This window comes from Oncorhynchus masou, chromosome 22 (assembly GCF_036934945.1).
Source record: "Oncorhynchus masou masou isolate Uvic2021 chromosome 22, UVic_Omas_1.1, whole genome shotgun sequence".
Taxonomy (NCBI): domain Eukaryota; kingdom Metazoa; phylum Chordata; class Actinopteri; order Salmoniformes; family Salmonidae; genus Oncorhynchus; species Oncorhynchus masou.
Window position 1 is genome coordinate 33,833,647 of NC_088233.1, and position 18,265 is coordinate 33,851,911.

The window sequence follows — 18,265 nt, forward strand, 5'->3', positions numbered from 1 at the left end:
AAATAAAGAGTAGCCAAAATGGGCTTTGGGGGATTTGAAACTTAGGCCCGTTGAATCCCTTTGATCTAAACAGAATTACGGCCAAAATAATGCAGAATATCACATGCCAGGCACGGGGATTCTGCCAAAATATTCTCTATTTAGCATGTAGAATACAACGTTATAGGTTCAATATGGAATGGTCAATATGAACTACATGTGGATTTCATCTAAATTGGATAGTTTGAGGTTCTTTGGAGAGAATATTCTTATGAGATCAGAGGATGGCCCATCTGAATGTTGTTGTATTGACCATCTCTAAATTAAAACTCCCACTGTTCTTTCATTCCCAAGACCTCCTTGTGAAAATATATGTCCTTTCAGATGGGCAAGTTGCCCTGGTGTTGGTTTTGGCATCTTCATATATGACCTTCTCCCCAATCTTAATGCAATATCAAAGTCTTGCTAACATTATCTCAGATGGATAAATCACAGAAATAACCCCTTTCCTGTCATACACAGTTAAGGAATCATACAATTAAAAACAGCTATGCTCTAAGGGTAATACAATTAATTTCTGCTCTTTCTATCACATATTAGCATATGTGCCATAATATAAACATTTAAATGAGCTAATAATCAAATATGGCATTAATTAAAACCATCCATTATAATGGATTTTTATATTGTTATTGAAGCATAGATGATACCTAATTATCTGACTGTCAATAACATGAAACACTCAGGGACAGCAATATCAACAACTGATTACAGTTAGTAACAGAGGCACATATAATGTTAAAGTCAACATAGCAGAATGAAATAATATCAAATGTTTTGAAGGACTACATATTTCAACTATAATTGTGATGCCACTTCACCTTTTGTTATATGTAGGAGGAAATTAATATAATGTACTTTGCAATTAAAAATATCAACTTAAAAGTTTATATATGATTCCATACACTTTTTGCTCACACAATTGAGGGTGAAAATGTCAAACTTTTATAATTCAACCTTTAATTACCATAATTCAACACACTAAATCTCTTTGCCAAGCCACAGAAATTAGGGTGTTCACTATGGTCAGTGGACCAGATTATTACCCCCCCGGCCCAAACATGTCACATTGATTTTCTAGGGCAAAGCAAACACCCAGAGCAAAAGTTTGACAGAGTTTTTAAGGACAATTAAATGTGAATGGACTTAATTCCAGATACAATATACTCCTGTCATATACTGCAGCTTGTCAAAGTACTTTCAAATAACTAAACAACAGGGGTGCCTGGAAAGGTCAACACATTATAGCCAGAAACTTTAGCAGGTAACATGACAATTGACTTTTCTTCAGAACAGCATTTGTATATGTGAAGAAAATAATCACTGGGTTCCTTTTTTACATGATTTTCGAACTAGACAAATATGCACCATGTTAAAATCCACAGATAATGAACAAAAAGCCAGGTCTCAATATTCAGTTTAGTAACAAAGGGACAGATCAATTACAATACTGCTAAAGAAAAGGGGAGTAGGGACTTGCCAGATAATGTCCATCTTGTTTTAATTGTCCACATATTTGTTATTTTTCTAGGCGACATGGCCATTACTTCACAGTCACCACTTATCAGAAGAATCACACAGGATTAATGGGTTCACTTCTGCTTGTAAAGAAATGTTTAAATTGTCCGGATTATCACTGCAAGAAAAAAAAGAATGGTTATTTGTCATTGTGTTAAGCAGTGAGAGTGAGTAATCTAACAAAACAGTTAAGCACACTACTAACCACTCAGGGGAATGCAGCCAGGTTGAATGGGATACACATGTCAGACAGGCTATGCATAAAGTTGTGACATCTCTTGCCTACCATGTCAAACGTTTAGGCTATAACTTTCCGGAGATGTTCACAGAACATATTGTGTTGAATGTTGAATCTGATTGTTAGCTATAGTTAGTTCAACTTATGTGGCAAGAAGCTAAGTAACATGATGGGAGGTCTTAAGTTGATTGATTTCTCAGGCAGGTAATAATTCTTACCGTTCAGGTCCAAGGTAAAATTGATGGTCTGGATTGAATTTGAGACTCCCCTCCACAACAAAGACAGTCAATATTACAGTATGCTGCTTGAATAACCACAATACACACTTGCAAAAAAAAGAAGATATTCAAGACGTTATACAGTATGTTTTACAATCCACAAAAAGCACAATGTGTGTCTATAATTTTAGCAATAATGCTTTGTTACTAAGCTAAACTAACAGAGGTATTTACAAAGCAAAGCTATCAATAGCATGTAACTTAATGGTCTGTGTTTTAAAAGAAAGCCAATATCCATTCATACAGCATGTGAGAAATAGCCTATTCCTACCCACATCATGATACCGCTTGTACTATTGTGACTACTACTGTACATCACGGTAGGCACAGGTCTTATCTGGTTGATTCAAAGTGAGCCCTTCCACAGTGCTCTCAGGACCATGGTGTCTGCAACTTCTCCTCCTTACCTTTAAGTCGACAACTGATCTAGACATGGAAAACTAGAGGAGTGGACCCTTGAGCCAATCAATATCTTTACTCGATAAAATAAGTGTCAAGAAGAAACGAAAACAGACACTACATCTGTCAGAGGCTAGAATAGTACATCCATTATATAAGAAGTCTGGATTACTGAAACTTTGTCTATATCTTGTCAAAAACCTCACTACAGTCTCATGAAAAATGTTCAGTGACTATCTCAAAAGAGAGTACAACTTTATTAAAATGAGAGTAAATTAGTGTATATATTTTTTTATATATATTCTGATGTGTGATATGTGTGATTTATGATTAGAAAAGTAGCTATGTAGTATCAAGTGTTTATTTATATTAAATTCAACAACCGTAGCCCCCACATTTCACGGACAGAGCTGGAGTTCCGGAAGGCAGATTTGTCCTATGGCAGAGCCTCTATACATTTGTACCGCCAAGGTACCGGCATTTACCTCTCCCTTTAATCGACTACATTATTTTTCTTGTCTGTCTCTTTCCTAGTATCTATTAGCCACTCTCCACTATCTGTTTGTGCTGTATTTTTTCTCCTTTTTTCCCTATGAATGTTTTATATATTGGTGGAGAATGATTGTTCACTGCAATGAGGCCGGCCCCAGCCTCAGTAAGACAAATTGCTCCAGAACGCCTAAATGGCAGTCAATGATAACTCACTGTAAGGAGAGTAAGTGACTTCCAATGGAGTGGATGGGGGACGGAGAGTAATGGCAGAGCACAGGTGAAAAATAGATGTTTGGCTCTGTGTAATTACTCCATTAGGGGGCTCTCTGTTAATTTACCAAACCACAGCAAGTGTTTTTACAGCATCCAGGACAAAAGTACTGTGACTGGACCAAGAGGAGTCCCACAAGTCTTAACAACACCCTATCAAAACAGACTCTATGAAGTGTTAACTAATGGCCAAATATGCACTCTATGTATGGTCTAATAGCACAAACAACAGCTACTTCACAGTTAAGTACACTCAGAGATGTAAAGATAAAGTTCATTTATTGACTTGACCAATGAATTACCTGCAGTATGGCTGCACATGTTTAGACAGCTTCAACCTCCTCATCGCCCGCTGTTGAACGGATCAGCTGTGAAACATTCAAATCAAGGTTAGCTATAAAAATGGACAGACAAACATAATGATCACAATTTTATTAGACCATTTGGTGTCAGGCAGCAATACAGCCTGTAGCAAACTAGACAATGGAAGCATGAAAAAATGCTGCAATATGGTCTTGAGTTTTGTCTGACCATACAATCTGCTTTGTTAAGTCAACTTTAAAAACACTGCTGAGAGCGGTGCCCACGGCTTCATCACTGAATCTCAGATTGACCTTAGACTCGTCTCTTACAGTACTTCCCATCTGTTAGGGTCCCATCCCGGGATACATCCCGACGGGCTCGGGCTTTAAACCTGCTTTGCTTTCTTTCAGCTATCAAACCTTGATAGGGGGCTATCTTATTGGTATACTGGGTGAAGTACTGCAAGTGCAAAGGAGTTTCAGTCTGGGAACTTATTCAGAGTGTGATATCCTGACCATTGTTTCTATAATATGGCTGGGGACGATTATGTGGTCCAATGCTAATCCTTCACCAGCTATGTAATTTGTAGAAAGGAGTGTTATTGTTTCTCGGCTTGTCTCATGTTTCAAACTTGTGTAACTGATTTGCAGGTAATGAACATTACTAAAGAGTGAAGGCTATGTGTGAGAGGGAGAGAGAGAAAAACATTATAGTAATATAGATTGAAGTGAGGAGACATTTGGTTTGTTGATCACCATATCATATTGTCCTGTGAGGGTCTATCAACACATTATATCTTACAATACACCTGTGACTACATTGATGATGCTGAATATACTTTATAAACTAGGCTATAAAAGATGTAAAGAACACTATAATAGTAATTCTAATCAGCTTCACATTACAGTGTGTCTGTCTTATAGGCCTATGGCTGAATCTGGACCGTGTTATGGCCACCCCAGAACAGACAGTAGGAAAAATGAATTACCCACTATTTGAAAATAATAGATTGCAATGTGTTGTGTGTATTGGTGCATTGACTTACTGTTTGACTGTGTCGGAGGTAGGTAGGTGTATGAATCGCTAACAACTCATACACAAAGTTATCTCCACGATGACACCATGTTTAAAAAAATGTGTACAGTGCCTTGATGAATCATGCATTTCTTGTTTATAAAGTCTTGTATGCAATGTTTAATTTGTATACTCGACATAAGCATGGTATGTGGGTTTCACCTACCTGCAGTTTCATTTTAAATAACTGTTGTTCACTCCCCGATCATTGTTCAACTGTTTAACACATAAATGACACCGTGCATTTGCTAAAGGAAGGATTCAAGCTTCCAACTCTCCTCGCGCGCATGTCTAATTTAAAAATGCGGACTACGGCGCCGCTCAGTGGACATTAATGTACAGTCAGGTCCATCAACATGATTTCCTACTGTTCGGCGCTGATGATTCTGGACATTTTTCCGTGTTGTCAATAATGACTTTAATGATCTGCAAATTGATTTATAGTCGAAAAACGGAAACATCATTGCCTACTCAGTAAGACTACTGGGATATTATGGTTCAGGTTTGTGTTTTTTATGTTCGGTGGATTTACTTTTGAAGGCCTAAATAATATTATTGTAGTTTCAAAAAACATTCAGGGAGGATATAGGGAGGATATAGTTCTGCAGCCTCGCAAGCATCAACGTAAGTAGCCTAATATTACCTATTTTCTTGTTTTATATTGCACATTTGATGAAGGCTACAGTGGATTGCTACATAACTTGACACTAACCAGAGTAGCCTACTACAGTCTTAAAAGTGTTATACAAACATGAAATAAAATGTAATGTGCAATTTATAATTTAAATACCAGTTATTAAAGGTATGCATGACAGTTTATAGGTAAGCCCAAACTTCTTATATGTCTTAACCCAACATGTTAATTGTCAACACTCATTCATAATATTTAAATTCATGCATATATTTTTGTTTGGTGATATAGGCCATATTCACATTGTAATCTATCCAATTTTTCATGTTATTCACATAGCTTGTGTGGTGTGGTGTGGTGTGTGTGTGTGTGTGTGTGTGTGTGTGTGTGTGTGTGTGTGTGTGTGTGTGTGTGTTGAAATAACATACACTTTATATAAAGTATCAGCACAGCAGCCATATTTTCATAGTATCAGAAGCCTTGTTTGAATCCACACTTATCTTCAGAAAAGGATCCTCTGTGAGCAGAGTGCAGGATTTTATGAGTGCAAAACCCCCAATGTGGAACAGTGTGTGTTCTGACCTGTTTAAAAAGCAAGGTTTACCTTGGTTAGTTTTGATTGATTAATTAATAACAGATCATTGAGCATGCATGCTGAGATTCAACTGAGGCCTGGCCCATGACAGAGTACAGGTTAGGCTGCTGCCTTGCTCTGGGTGTAATTGTGTGTGGCTAGGTGGCCTCCTGCACTGCAAGGGAGGGAGAGAGCCTGCCTGCTGCTCTCTGGAGCAGCCTGCCATAAAATGCTCGCAAGCACCTCCCTATGCTAACACCTAACTACAGAGAACAGAGAAAGACTGCAAACACTCAATGGTTTCTCTCGCCATATGGAATTGTGAAGGAACTATCTCATTAGGTAATGCTGTACATGTATAAATTAAATATAGTCTGCTTTTCATGAAAGTTTTTTGTGTCCTGAAAATAGTATTACTCCTCAAATATAATTTTGACAATTGGTTGGACTTAAAACATATCCTCATTTTGTAACCATTTACACATTTATGTTCTAGTAAATTGGTAGTTTCCATTTCATATAAGCCATTGTTTGCTCTAATATAATTCTGTCACAGTTGAATTGTCTTTAGATTAAACATCTGTTTCCATACAAGGTGCATGATTTGTTGTTCCATATCCTCCACTACCACAACTGGTTGGTCTGCATTGGTGCCCTTTTGTGCACAAGCAACAAACGAGTTCACAGCGTCTGTGGTCTAGGCTTCTCCGGGTTTCCGTTGCAATAGATGGGCTACCCTTTATCTCATGCTAATGTAGCACAGAAAAGATATCTGCCTTTAAAGACACGCCAGTCTGTTAAAAAAGGCTTTGCCTAGCATTTGAAGTCATAAAAGTGACAGAAGACTTCAAGAGGAAGACCCCAGACTGGCAGTCTTTAAGATGAGTGAGAGGAGAACAGGCGACATGCTTTTTCTTCCCATCCAGAGGAATATTCTGTGGCCAAGCTTGATTATTAGAGATGAAGGAGAGGCTGAGAGGATGTGGAATTGTTAAGTCCTTGAATCCTTTCACCAAAGCCTTCCATAGTAACATTATTCTGCTCTTCGTTTCTACAGTATGCAGTTGAAGGTGCATCCTTGTCCTTGATATATATATTTTTTTCTTTTCAGGATTAGCTCAACTTGAGATGCATTCAGACTGATTATACAAATGGAAAAATAATACATACGATTTCATATCAATCACCCAACTCATCAGAATTATTTCTTATTTTCACGTTTAAGGTGATGAACTATATAGACGTAAAAGCAAATAACAAAATTGTCATTCTCCACAAAAATATATTAATATCTTATACACTAACACATGACACTACATTTCTGTCTTAACTCAAAAGCAATTTACTGAATGATATTTGGAATTATATTGCATCCCAGTGTACTATTTGTGAGCGCTGGGTGCAATCTGTGCCATAAACCAGTTTTCTGGTGTTATGTGACACCCTGAGTTTGGATTCAGGACCTCTGCGCCTTGAATGTTGCCTGCCACTAAAACCCTCCACGTGAAAAGCTGTGTTTCATTTGTAGCTTTGCTATCCATTATTGTCAGCATTCTTGATAAGTCCTAAACCCTAAAATGAGTCCCAAATGATTTCAGACTCGACTGAATATTGCACGGCAGGAGGCTGAAAATGAGACCTTCCCGCAAGAGAGTGCCTGCAGCGCGTTCTACATGGTGCAGAAACCGGGAGGTTTCATGCTGCGTGAAAACACACTCTTTGACCATGCAATTATATATTTATTAACAACTCGTAGTTGTTGTTAGTTGTATAAAAAAAGAGGGAGGAGATGTAGAAATGCAGTGAAAATAAGGGTGTCCTTGTATTTTTGTGTGAGGAAAGGATAGTAACAGCGCCGACATCAGAGTGCAGACCGTAATCAGTGACTCATAAAATAAGGAGTTTTCTCACCCTCTCAGAAGCAGGCACACAGCACAGGGAAACTGAGTCGTACAGCTCAGTCACATGCGTAGTATGAGAGCGGCATCAGGTTCAGTAGAGGAAGCTGGCACGGATTGATTCTTGAACTGTCAATACTGCTGAAAATCAGATCCCAGTGGTTGGAGATTAGCCTCCAGCAGTGGCTGTGAAGTCGCACATGATGCCATAGGTGTGTTAAGTCACACTGCAGACAAGGAAACAACACGTGTGATTATTTTACTTGGTAAAGTGAAACAGACATATTTCAGTGTTTCTGTTTTATTGATGGACATATTGGTGGCCAGTATAGGTATCACAGTATGGTCTTTCAACTCTGGAATAAAATCCAGGATTTAACAAAATCATAGCTTGACATTTGAAGACATCTCCCCGAAATATGGTATATTCTTAAAATGCAGTTATCATTAGGCACTAACATTGACCATATAGAGCTTTAGATTGATTGAATTTTATTCCACAAGGTTGAGCAAATTACACAATTTTCTCACAAAAGTAAAGATTTCAACTGGGAAAAGTCAAACAACAAAGCATGACTTAATCATGGAAACTTCAACACACTCTGACCTTTGGGAGGGATCCATATCTCTTTTTCTAGAAGAAACGATGACAATGGCAAGCAGTTGTGTGTCCTTTGTGTTTTGTGGAGATATTGAGTGTTTGAAGTGTTAACACTGACACTAAGCCTCTGGGGGCGAATGGTGAAGGAGGCGTGTCACACAATGGGATGGGACTTGGATCTTTGCTTCCAGTCCTCTGACCTCTCACCCTGGCTGGTTTTCAGGGTTGCAGTAGCCTGAGTCCTTGGGGCCAGTGTCTGCTTTGATCACATCATGAATTTGCTCGCATAAAGTATTACTTAGTATATAATAGGAGGCACACACACTGAAAATGCTCTAATACATACAGTATATACTGTATTACCACAAATTATAACAACTGAAATACTTGTTTTATGTTAATTGTATAATAGTTCTGATCATGTAAATAGAATATGTCATCAGAATTTAGATTAAGATACCTAGAACTACAGAATGTAAGAACTACAGATACAGTATACATTTTTGGGAAGATTTTCAATTTACTCCTTGCCTCTCAGTAAGGCTTATTTTTAGCTGTATAGAGACCCAAATGTCTTGGCAAACCAGTGAACATTCCTTGTCATGGAAATGACCTTTGTAAATGATTATTAGAACTTTGGATGACCATGTTTTTGCATAATCTTTCTATATTATATGCCTCCAGTTTCCAATGATCCATTGAGACCATACATAAAACAGTGGGCCATCTGCACCTGGAGCATGGCTATCAGCTGTATTTTTTCTCTCTTTGGTTTAGCTTTTTCCTGCTTGTGTGTAGCCTGACCCTGCACTTCCCTTTTCAGGCTACAGAAGCCAAACCAAAGGGAGCTTTCAAAGGGGACTGTCTGCTCGAATCAAGTCAGGGGCCTTTTTAGAATCGGTTCAGAGATCATAGCAAGTTGAAGTCGGGGAAGAGGATGACCCTCTCCTCCAGGCTTGATGGGATCTTGGCCCAGTCAAACCCAGCAGGGCTCAGTCTCTGGACAGCTCCGTCTCTGCAGGCTTTGACTCTGTGATAGTGGGAATGAAAGAGGGCACCAAGAGAGCAGCAGTTCTGATGTGTCAGGCTCAATGTCCTGGCAGTCTCACAGAGCAAACTGGGCAAAGCAAAGGACACAGCCAGCAGGCACGGGGCCAGAACAAGACCCCAAGATTGTGCGACATGTCATCTAATGGCTGTCCTTTTGTTTTAAGTTTATGCATCCAGGATGAGTTGGGGCCAATGATGAAGGTCAGCGTTCATGAGACAAAGAGGAAGTCCTGAACCGGATATAGAGTACATGCAGTACAGCAGAACAGATATGTCAAAGATGCATAGTTCAGAGTACGGGTCACATATGGATAAATGTCATTGTACTCATGTCAAGTTGCATATGGGATAATCAGAGTCTTGTGATTTCTTATTTTAATTTCTATTTAGTTGATTAGTTGTGGTACCAAACTCCTTGAATCCTTTTCTTTGGTGGTGACCATGCTGTAAACTGCACTCAAAGAGACTGATTTGGTTTTCAAGTGTATGTTGTGTACAGCAACTGAGCATTTGGCTGCAGTCCCACACTTTATTGGTGTGTAGATTAAGCATATCAAAGGCTGGGGACTCCAGGTTTTTACTCACTGTAAATGTTTCTGCAGGTTGTGATGGCAGGGAGCTAACAGACGTCTTGTTGACTCACAGGATTATTCCCTCTGTGTTTCTGACCCTGCCCTGCTTGACTTGGGTTCCCACTACCCCCCGAGATCCCTGCATTCATTAAGATTACGTATTTACTTAAAGCCCTGCGTCTCTTTACATAATGGCTAGTAGGTTTCGTGGAATGGCACTGTGTGTTTCAAGTGCTCAGCGGTGGGGAGAGGACTGAATTTTAAACATGGTGTGCCTCGCCTTGCCTCGACGTTGACCTTGCTCAAAAAGCCCAGTGATCTCATTCTTCGCTTCAGTAGAATGCTGCTGATTCTCCCTGTTGCACTGTTACTCCTGTTAGAAAGCAGCTCTGTGTTGGCTGACAATGGCATATCACTGCAGGCTACTCTCTCTCTCTCTGTCTCTGTATGTTCAACGAAATAAGAGAGAAGGAAAATGGCTAATTTCATAATGCTTTGATATGGAGATGTAGACTGACCTGTTTAAGTACTTCAAAGAGAGAAATTAACCACAGGAGAACATAATCCAACTGTATTTTGAAAATCATAGACCGAAAATATGAGGGCGGGGTGAGGAGGGGGGTGTAGGATTCCTTCTTTAACTGTGGAAGTCTATCCCTATGGTTATTAGCAAAGACGGGGCCTAATGTGTATGGCTGCTGCTGTGCTATTCACATTTGGATGCAGATAAGTATTGACAGTGATGGTCTAAATCCTAAAGAACATTTCATACTGTAGCTGACTCAGCTAATTGAGTCACTGTCAGTGACTGACATAACAAGAGAAAAAGTGCTGATGCACATGGGCAAAGTCGTTTTTTGGGGGCAGCGGACTGTTTTTGTTGCATCACACCCAGAGAGGAAGTCCGCCTTGTATAGTGTATATCCACTAGGGGCTTGGGGAGCCAGAGTAGCTTACAGAGCAAGAGGGGCCGATGCACTCTTTTTAACTAGCTAGCGACGACATTTGAACTTCCGGATCCAGTGTTATATACCTGTTTACAAATGCTAGATATACTGTATGTCAGGCTAGTCTGATGATTTACGACTACGTTTTAGCCACATTAGCAAGTATGTCTCTTTTTGAATTGCAATTGCTGGAGCTTTAACAACAAGAGTTTGAATTGCTCTCTCTACTCAGGAGTAGAATAATAGAAATACTGAGAAAATGCAAGTTCGTCCACTGAACACTACAAGAGGGGACAATGGAGAATACACGTCTCTTGTCCAACCTATGTGAAGCATTGATGAGGAAAGACATTTTCAATACTTTCAGATGTCGGTTGCCAGAGTTGATGACTTGCCACTCAAATCTCACACGAAAGAACTCACAGCTTGCCCGTAAGTGCTGCAGAAAGGCAGTCTGTGGCCCTTGAGTTTTTGGTGAGTGGCAGCACACAGCAAAGTATCGCTAAGAGCTATAACTTGTAAGCTAGGAATCTCTGCAGTTTGTGCCATCGTCACAGAAGTGTGCCAGGCTATCTGACATGTCCTGAATGAGAATTTTGTTGCTTATCCCTCCGTGGTACAATGGGCAGAAATTGCGGGGATTGTTTGAATTATCCGTTTTGTGCAGGAGCTGTCGACATCACGTTCGGATCCGATATCTGACACACTTGGGCAGCAATTACTATAATTACAAGGGCTTTTTGTCAATGATCTTGATGGCAGGTTGCGATGCAAGACACTGGCTATATCCAGGTAAGATACACTAAATACATGTGACTATATATACATGTGATGTGAAAATTATACAAATATAGACATTGTAATGATATGCCTCACATAAAAGTGATCTCGCCTCCCAATAAGAGGATGGAAGCCTATGTCCAAAGCATAGGCTACACAGTTGTTACAGGACACATTTGAGGGCCCCTGAGTGGTGTAGTGGTCTAAGGCACTACATCTCAGTGCTAGAGGCATTATTATAGACTCTGGTTCAATCCTATGCTGTATCACAACTGGCTGTGATTGGGAGTCCCATAGGGTGGTGCGCAATTGGCCCAGTGTCATTAGGGGAGGGTTTGGCCAGGGTAGGCAGTCATTGTAAAATAAGAATTTGTTCTTAACTGACTTGCCAGGTTAAATATTTGTTTAAATAGTCTTCATGTTCTTGTTCAATAGTAATGACCTAGATGACTACTGTTCAATATTGGCCTTGATGACGCCAAGAAGATCTATAACTACCACCACTCAAGAGCCTGGAAAATGTCAGAGAACTGCTTTGGGATCCTTGCTGCAAGATTGAGGATCCTGGGACAGACCCTTGAGGTTGCCCCAGAGAAAACGGAGACCATTGTGAAGGCCTGTGTGACCCTCCACAACTATCTTTGCACAACAGACACTGACAACACAGATTCATCAACACGGTACATCCACCCACGTTTGTTGACCACTCCACACCCACTTCCAGGAGAGTTGAGACAGGTGGTACAAGAGGACATCAGTTTCCTGGACCCAAGAAGCATGTCGGCAGACAGTGCATCCAAAGTTGCTATAGACATATGCAACAACTACAAGGATTACTTCCTCAAACTAAGTGTCTTTCCAGGATGCTATAATCACGTGTGGCACCCTACAATAAATGTTGGAGTGTCGTTTGGAAAACGTGTGCACACATACTTTCTCTTCTTCTGGTTGATGACCAATAAGGAAATAAGTATAAAAAAAAATGCAAAACCCTAACGCATGAATAAGGGGAAAAAAGCAGAACAGGATTTGGGGTGAGCCAAACGAGAGATGTTGATCAGCAGACATCATCCATGGTACCATGCCGTCGTAGACGGTCTTGGCTGGACACTGCTGCTGTTACTGTAACTTCTGCTGCCGTTCCTTTAAGTCATCCACCCGCTGCATAATGTCACTGCCCAAAGGACCGTCCGTTGGAGCTGGGTCAGGGAGATGGGGTGGAGGTTGATGAAGTTTCAGGGCAGAGAGCACGGGTGCTCCTGGATGGTGGGTTGGGTGTTGGTGAGAAGGGCGGAGAGGTGATGAACTAGGCCAAGGAGATGATGAATCAAAGATTGATGAACCAACTGTAGATGGGTCCTCAGGGCTCAGCTCCTTCTCAAATCAAATCTTATTGGTCACATACACATATTTAGCAGATGTTATTGCAGGTGTAGTGAAATGCTTGTGTTCCTAGCTCCAAAAGTTCAGTAGTATCTAACAATTCACAACAATACACACACATCTAAAAGTAAAATAATGGAATTAACAAATACATTAATATTAGTTTAAGCGATGTCTGAGTAGCATTGACTAAAATACAGTAGAATAGAGTATATACATATGGACTGTCCAAAACACCACCCCCCTCCCACACCTACAAGCAGATGGCAAACACATTAGAATACAATCCAAGCGATCTTAAAACATCTCCATGGGCTTCTTTTACCCAAAATAACTGATTTTATTAACATCTCAATCTAATTAACTCACACAACACACTGTCTGTTTCTGATGTTTGAACTAGCCCTGCTAATCATGATAACACAGACACTGATTCTTTCCCACTCACAATTTCTAGCATCCAGAAAAGAGCTGATTTAACATGTTCAAACTCGGTCTGCTAAACATACGATCACAAACACACACACTGACTGTACAAAAGGACTCGGCTGCATGACGAGTGCATTCCGTGTCTGGCATATTGGTGTCTGTCTTACGATGTTTCTTTATTTAACCTTTATTTAACCAGGCAAGTCAGTTAAGAACGAATTCTTATTTACAATGACGGCCAATGACAGCCTACGTGAACACGAAGCCAATCCAGTTGTCTGATAATCGGTGAGACACACACCAGCGGCAGCCCCACTCATTTCCTTCACCCGTTTCAGATTGCGAACCTGCCAGTCCCGAATCTTTCTCCATATTTTTTTGATATCACTATCGATGTTCAAATCTTCCTCCAGCTGTTGTCTTTTGATTTCTTGTCTGAATACAACTACATCGAAGGAATGATACTTCGGGTCTCAATTTCCAGGTAGGAAAAAACAGTGTAGGCTGACGGAGCATATTACAAGGAGCCACATCTTTTGTGACGAAAAATGACGTTCGAACACTGTGCTACGCTCCGTCGCCTCTGTTTGCCAATTGTCTGTAGACCCCTTAAGTGACCGCTTATGTCGCTTATGTCTGCAAACCAACCAACCTCATACTATAAGTGTCATCAAGTGTTCTCACAGCTTGCTGGAGTATTGCGAGTTCGTGCCTGGTGCTTTTTTTGGAGAGTGCCAAGGAAGGCATATATTGACGATCTCAGGACCTTTTCAAATGCAGAAATAAAAATCTATTTCTAGTGATCAGGCTAGTTGCTGAGCAGGATGAGCAACCCATGGTGTCAAAAACACTTAGAAATTTCTAAATTTGACCTTTCGAGAAACGTGGATAAACATCAGAATCTGAAGTAACATTGGAAAAATCAGGAGCTCATGTTAGCCCACTTACATGCTCTAGCATTCAAAAGTAGCCCTGCTTAAGGCTATGAAATAACTGTAAATTAATAATCATATCAATGGGTGGAATCAGAGATTGAATGGCTGCAACAACGGTCTGACAAGCACATCTGACACCTGGCGCTGGATAACAAATTAGGCTTAATTAGACAAAGAACAATTATGTTTTTTGAACAAGATAATAAGTTGTTCGAATGACATTAGTATCTTGTTCGAACAACTTACTATCTCGATTGAACAACTTACATAAAATCTAAGTCTTTTTTGGGAGTGTTGAGGACTTCACGACTTCTGTATATTTGTATATTTTGTCATTTGTATTTTTATGTTCAGCTCACATAATAATTTTAAAGTTTCCATTAAGGTAATAGTATAAATGTGGCAAAAACATGTGTAGACATTAATAAATGCATTTCTATAGCTTCCTAAATATATTTTTTTAACAGTTGGGGAGTGCCAAGATGGGGGTGCTGTGGCTTCAAAACAGAGCCCCCTTGTTAGTCATCTAGTGTATACATAAATCATTGTTCAAGACCCAGAGACTTTCAGGTCAGAAAAGGTCACAGAGGTAACATCCTTGCGTGAAGGCCACATTGTTCCACCCACTTATATGGATCAAAGGCTTATATCAGATGGCCATGAGCTGCCTGTTGCACCACTAGGGCCTGCGATCTGAACTGCTCTCCACTTGGTTTATCTAGCTGGTGGAGTGGAGAGCCTCTCCTGTCCCACTATGTTCTCTGTTGTTTAGGGACAAACATGACTAACAGGGTGTGTCTGAGCCATTTGACAGCACCTCTTTGGGGAGTCACTCTCAGAAAGAGGATATCCCAAAGTAATGCTGTTGTGGTTTACATTGAAGGCAAGCCACAAGGGAGTCAGACAACGACAGGGCAGGATCTTCCCTAGTCTTTAAATCTAAGTGAAAGGCCACTTTAATATTAGGTGTTCAATGCTCTCATTGGGGCCAGTCATAGGATTTGACATTTATGAAGTGCTTTAGAATGTGTGTTATCACTTAAGTGGCCTTTATCCATGGCTTTATGTGACTGGAAGCATTTATTAATGTGACACACAACAGTTACTTTAAAACTTGGGCTGTCAGTGCTTGGCATTGCAAAGCTGTCCTAGTCTGCAACTTGGGGTTAGGATGGTTAATACTGCCAAGTGCTCAAAATTGAAATCGAGACAGGAGGAGCTCATTGATGAATGACTGATAGTTGACCCCATATTTCACTTGTCATTGTCTCTACTAGAGGTTTGTCAGAATAGGTTTACAGCTTATCCCTTTAGTTGTCTCCATCTTTCCTCTGCGTTGTCTCCATCACAGCAGATAAGTCAATCCCTTATCACAACTCATCGCCAGGCCTGATTAAATAGGATCTGCTCTACAATCAGTTTCCCTAACCTTAGGGTTATGTTGTAGATGATTGTGTGGTCAAACTGACAAAATAATGCAACAGGCGAAATGAAGAACAAGTTCTGCTTTATCTACTAACATAGTTCACAAGTTGACTGCGGGTATTTATATATTTGTATTTTATTTGTTCAAATTTATGAAAAAACAACGGTATTAGACATCATACCGTGGGTATTTCAAAATACCCTGGTATACCGCCTAGTGTGTGTGTGTGTGTGTGCACATGCACAGCTTATGATCTACCTGGGAAATTCTACCCAGTGAAATAGACTATTATTGCAGGCAGACTCAGTCAGAAGTTACATATTCTTTGGAAAAGGCATTTTAAGAACTGTAGGCCAAACATTTTGTTCCTTGAAACCTTGGTGAAAGTGACTAGCCTAACCATGTTTTCCCTATCCTAAAAATGACCTTTAGATATGGACACTTGCCAACAGAACACGTGATACCACTTCTCTGTCACATGCTATACAGCTAGATGGTGATCCCGAAGCGGCCTGATTTGGTCACCTTTGACCTCCAACATGCCCATGTCTTGTGGAAGGGCTGATACCCACATTTTACCCAATGTGTTGCCCTTTCCAGAATTTAGCTGGAGGATAAGATACTGGGACTGTGCAATGATTAGGGCAATGTGTCAGTCAGAAGCATTTCAACTCTAAGCCAGCAATTAGTCCTATCAACATTGGATCAGTAGTCTGGTTGAGGAATCATAGGACAAAATGTACTGTACTCAACAAGCATGATTTGATTTGATTCTGATTCTTCAAGGTCAGTCCAAACAGACTAGGCTTGATGTAAGTGTATTACAAAGTTACTGCCCAAATACACCAGCGTGTTCCAACATATAACTTTTTGACACAACATTAAGACGTGGAGAGAAAGTATGTTGGACCTACGTTGAGGAACATACATACATCTATACATGTTGTATACTGTTCTCTTGGGATATATATTTTTTAAAGTTACCATAACATGGCCACCCTTTCCCCAACCAACACATTGACAAACCTTGAGGAGTGTCTGTGTACAGATAATGCAGAGAAAGAGACAAAGTTCAAAGAATAGCCTACATATCAAAATGTTCTGGTAGTGCTGTCTTCTTCTAGTAGTAGTGCTGTCTTAGCTCCATTGATCATTGCACATGACAGTGAGTTGGCAATTATAACGTCAATAAGATGCTATCATCACTGGCCTGACTTCCCTCATCTCATCCCTGCACTGTACAGAAACCCTACTAGAGCAGACAGAATCCCCCTGAGTCAGTCTCCCCCTGCCTACCCCCTGCCTAGCCCCAGCACCGCTGCACCACGCAGCCATTAACCACCATTACCGGCAGGGCCATTTCATGGTCAAAGAGCATTTCAGTGTTAGCTCTCCCTGGGGCTACAAACTCACCCATGTGAGTTTCAACCATGCATGCTGAGCTACATACTCAATGTTTTACATTTCCCCTATTCTTCCTTTTATTTTTTCCCCCTAACATCTCCGTGTTGTGCACTTTGACTCTGCAAGTGTGACACAACGGAAGTTAACTATACATGATCAATAGTGTGTAACTCTTGGGGGAATTGGGCAGTTATACTGAACTTCAAATGCTGCTAAAGGAAATGTATCCTCAAAGGCAAGTCAATGGTATGTTAAAGCTGGAATGAATGCCATTTGTTTATTGCATCACTGTAACAATAACATAGAAGTGATGTCAGCCCTACATTCTGGAGGTTTGATCATACATTTCCCCAGTAATAGTCTCACATCAGAATTAGACGTTCATCCATGTTTCTCAAATGTCAAGTTGTTCCAAATGTCAAATTCGAAAACTGTAAGGTTAAGTGTATGCATTATGTCCGAAATCTTAAGGTTAGGCATTAACTCCATATTGTTATGGTAAGGGTTAAGATTTTGGAGAGGCTTAAAACAAAAATATCAGAAACAACATTTTATTACTGGACTTGAACATGCTATCTTTGGCACCAAAGACAGATGTTTATGCCCATTCACCATCCCAGTCCATAATACAAACCTGAAACCAGCTTGAAGCTAACAGCGCTCACCATTACCCCTAGTGGCCAGTCATTTGGAACTGCTTAAATGTTAACCATCCTGATTATGGTTCAGATTGTGTTAAATCCTCCATTGGCCAAAACATATTACTCAGCTTACTTTCCATGCCAAACGTTAACACCGGGTTTGAGTCCTGCACCTAAAAAAACAGATGTAATGGCTAGAATGGGGTTGCCTTACACAGGCATGAGAAGAAATGTCCTATAGGTGCTAAATCTGTAACAGTGTTGGGAGTAGGGTGAAAGCTGATATTTATGCTGGTGTAGGATAGTAATTGCTTCCAAATGCAAATATTTGGGGCTTCTCTCAACCTTATTTCCACTATCCCCCTGTGTGGAGACTGAGTCAC

At 40.2% G+C, this 18,265-nt stretch overlaps 1 long non-coding RNA gene across 4 annotated transcripts; it reads right to left on the bottom strand.

Moving 5' to 3' along the window:
* Positions 1 to 979: 979 nt before the first annotated feature.
* Positions 980 to 8,402, bottom strand: LOC135509362 (uncharacterized). Of its 4 annotated transcripts, none has more exons than XR_010450925.1 (5): positions 8,322 to 8,402; positions 7,728 to 7,941; positions 3,537 to 3,602; positions 2,014 to 2,120; positions 980 to 1,675 (listed from the first exon to the last, which is right to left on the bottom strand). It is a non-coding gene; the product is annotated as an uncharacterized LOC135509362 (long non-coding RNA). The 4 variants fall into 4 exon arrangements; XR_010450924.1 differs by having other exon boundaries at positions 3,537 to 5,824; XR_010450926.1 differs by having other exon boundaries at positions 4,583 to 7,941.
* Between the last annotated feature and the right edge of the window lie 9,863 nt (positions 8,403 to 18,265).